Raw genomic sequence first — 4,084 nt, 5'->3', positions numbered from 1 at the left:
TATCATTGTATACTAGAATGAGGCTTCATTCTCATATTCCATGTACAAAGATAATTCTAAGACTCAGTTGTTTTTCTACTAATTTTTTCCTTTTCTCCGAAGCGACTTGTCTTTTGAATATGAAAGTTCATTTATGTCTTATTAGATAAGTTAAAATAGCTACACACACACAACATGGTATTAGAATGGTAATGATCACGTGACGATATAACTCATGGTGAAGAAAGAGAGTATGTGTATGCATACATGTTACTCTTATGGCAGTAGGAAACAAATGCTTTTCACTTGATAATTCAATATCATTGCCAGGATGTGGTATGTTCAATTGGCTTGGGATTGCAAAGAGTGAAAGAGTCAATCAGTGAAAGAGATCTCTCTTCATGAGAGACAGTGTCTCATTGCCTAAGACAAGTAAATTAGCATTGTTAGTGAATTAGTTGATGCCCCCTTAAGACAAGTAAGGTCTTAACAGAAATTTCTCCAAGCAGGTAGTGTCCGAAAATAAGTTATTGGTATATTCTGTCTTCAATCTTACATATGGAACATTTCTATTTGATTTGAAAATTTTCAAGCTGATCTCATGTTTGAATATCTCAATCTCTCGATTATATTATGATATGCACAAGCGTCTTCACTAGCTTGTATGATTCCATTCTCCCCCCTCAAATTAGGGATACCCGTGTCAAATATGTGTGAGGAGATTTGTGCATAGAATCATGCTTGAATTCATCATACGTCAAATGTTTTGGCTATGGATCTAGATCAAAGAAGATGACTTGAGAGAGGCCAAAGGGCCCAAACATATGACCTAAGAGATATTTTCAAATAGACTCCCTTTTTGAAAGAAGATAATGATATCTAGAGTCTTATGTAATGCATTTTAGCTTATAGCAATAGGGAACAAAATTTTGTCACTTGATAATTCAAGATTATCTCCAGCTTGTAGCTGTTAGGGGCAGTGTGGCTAGCTGGGGAGGGTGGTAACGAAGAGCTTCCATGGTTGTTGGAGCGTGTAGAGTAGAGAAGGTGAATGAGGGAGGAGCTAGAGAGATTGAATGCAGTAAAACACAACACGCCAATTTTTGAAGTCTTGCCGGATATTGGAAATCCCCAAATCCTCCTTTACATCCATTCCATTGCAAAGTTTTGAGGTACCGTAGGAAATTGGGAAAACTTGTTAGGTTGTCCACATAAGCATCTTGAGATGCTTTGAAAATTGCCAAAGAAATGGTCCTCTACTATTTGCCTTTTGAGATCCTAAAAAACTGTGAACCTTGGTATCCAAGGGCATTTTGACATGCTATTGTTGACAGACCTTTGTTTGGATTAACCATTGTGAGCTTTTTGAGATTCGTAGAGATTGCACACCAACTACCTCTATACAAGACAACGTTTCGAAAATCTTGAAAAACTACCTACTAGCCTTTTGATATGATGCGCTTTCATAGGGTTTCTCCACTTAGCGTTTTGAGAAGCACAAGAACCAAGTCAATTGCTTTAGCAACAATATTAGATGCCAGCCTACTGTACCGCTGGCCAAGGAGTATGGCTCCAACTGTCGCTTTGCTTATTTCCACAAAAATAAAGGAATTCTGAGATGCTACCCGCCTAGTGGGAGCTTTTGGCATTGCGTCACGACGCCAACATACGTCTGGATTATATTTGCCTAGCACATGCAACAATGTTCGAAAACGCCATAAACGAAATTGTGTGTGCTCTGATACCAATGTTAGGGGTAGCATGGCTAGGGAGGGTGCCAACAAAGAGCTAGAGAGATTCGACACAGTAAAAATACCACGTCTCATCTTTTATATTTAATTTAGAAAATGCCTTTACAGATGGACACTGGTAAATTACTATGTCAAAAGTAGCTAAAATTGGTATTTTTGGAATCTTAAGTATGACAAACCCATAGCTCTAAATTTTCAAAATTAAATTCAGGTGAAAACTGACCCCGCTATGGCATTTGAAAAGTTTTCATAGCTAATTTGACTTGATAAAATAATTGAAAGGTTTTAGTAATCATTGAAACAAAACATTTTTTAGATTTTATTTATAACCTCCTAGATATTTACCATTTAAGCAGTAATTGAGCTTAAAAGTTAGAAGATTTGATTTATAAAGCAGATAGGTGCGGGGGAGGGCCATCACTGACCTGCCAGAGACAAATTTAGTAGTAGGTAGCACTATCAAGAGGATGAGGGTTGCATGAGCTGCAAGTACCTGCCAATTTCAACGTATGGGAGCTTATGAGTGCCAAAAAAATTTATAAATAGCACCCTATGCTCCACAAACTGACTCAGACCCGGAGACCTAACCAAATCTCTCTAACATAGAGAGACGCTGTCCAAAAATCGCTAGAGAGCAAAAATCTAGTTGATTAATGAAGGTAATTAATGTTACTACATGTTAATTAGTATAATTATAGTAATCTATGTCCAATTTTTTGAATTAATCTTATTAATTGAGAAGATTAAACCTCTCTCTATCATAAATTACACTCTTATTGCTAATTAATTGTTGATTATTCAAATTATGATTAGGATTATTAACCTAGTTAAATATTAATCTCTATTAGAATTGAAGTTAATCAATTGTGACCTTAATTAAGGCAAATGGTATCATTTAAGTTTAGATAATTACAAGATAATTATCAAAACTTGTCTATATTGTTAAGAATTTTGGAAAATAATGTCATAATTTTTTAATTATTCTCTGTATTTAATTAGGAAAAAATTAGCTATTTTTAATCTTAAAACTAATAAGGAACTTAGCAAACAAGTTTAATATATCACAAGATAACTATCAAAGTTAGAAAATAATTTCAGATAGGGATAATTATCTTATTATCAGAAAATAAGTTTAGCTAAAAATTAAAGGGGGAAATTAGTTAATTATCTTAGATAATTACATGATAATTATTAGAGATAGAAACACCATTGAAAATTTGGGTAATTAGTCATGGACATAAAACTAGTTTAGCTAGTTAATTAAGCTAAAAATTGTTTGATTTTAGCTGTAAATTAAAGGGGGAAACTACTTAATTATCTTAAATAGCTACATGATAATTATGACAGATAGAAAACACTACTAGAAAGTGGGGATAATTACATCATGGAAAGAAAATTATTTTAGCTTATTGATTAAGCTAAAAATGTCTGATTTTAGTTGTAAATTGAAAGAGGGAATTAGTTATATATTTTAGATAGTTACATGATAATTATCAAAGATAGAGAACACCATTAAAAAGTCAAGATAGCTAGATCATGGATAGAAAATTAGTTTAGCTAATTAGTTAAGCTTAAACTATCTAATTTTAGCTATAAATTGAAGGGAAAATGAGTTAATTAGCTTAGATAATTATGTGAAAATTATTAGAGATATAAAACACCATAAGCCATCTAAGATAACTAGCCCATGGATAGAATATTAGTTTAGCTAATTAATTAAGCTAAAATTGTTTGCTCTTTGTTGTAAATTAAAGCGAAAACTAGTTAATTAGCTGAAATAACTATATGATAATTATCAAAGATAAAAAACACCTTTAGCTAGTAGGGATAATTAGGTCATGGTAAGAAAATTAATTTAGCTACCTAACTAAGCTAACATTGTTTAATTTTAGCTACAAATTAAAGGGGGAATTTAGTTAATTATCTTTAATTACATGATAATTATAAATAATATTAAACACTATTATAAAGCCAAGATAATTTGGTCATAATTACTTAACTAGTTTAAGTAATTATAATAGCTCAAAAATCCTATTTTAGGCTGAAATTTAATTAGGATAAATTATAAATAGAGTTCAAAGTTTCTAAGAAAACTATTAGAAATATAGACCATTGTTAGGAAGTTGAGATAGTTTTATCTTAAGGAATTAATGAATATAATAAGTGTTAAGTAAAAAATAAGCAACTTTAGGCTTAGGAAAGAGAAGGAAATCAAGAAAAAGGGTAAAAAAATTATAAGATAATTAGGGAAACCCATAAAGTCAGAATGAATCTAGGATACAAATACCTTAGTTATATGATTAATCAAAAAAATATAATACCAAGAATTTACCAACTTTGTGTCATAATAATCA

This window comes from Adiantum capillus-veneris, chromosome 12 (assembly GCF_014529385.1).
Source record: "Adiantum capillus-veneris isolate H3 chromosome 12, ASM1452938v2, whole genome shotgun sequence".
Lineage (NCBI taxonomy): Eukaryota > Viridiplantae > Streptophyta > Polypodiopsida > Polypodiales > Pteridaceae > Adiantum > Adiantum capillus-veneris.
This window is presented reverse-complemented; position numbering follows the sequence as displayed.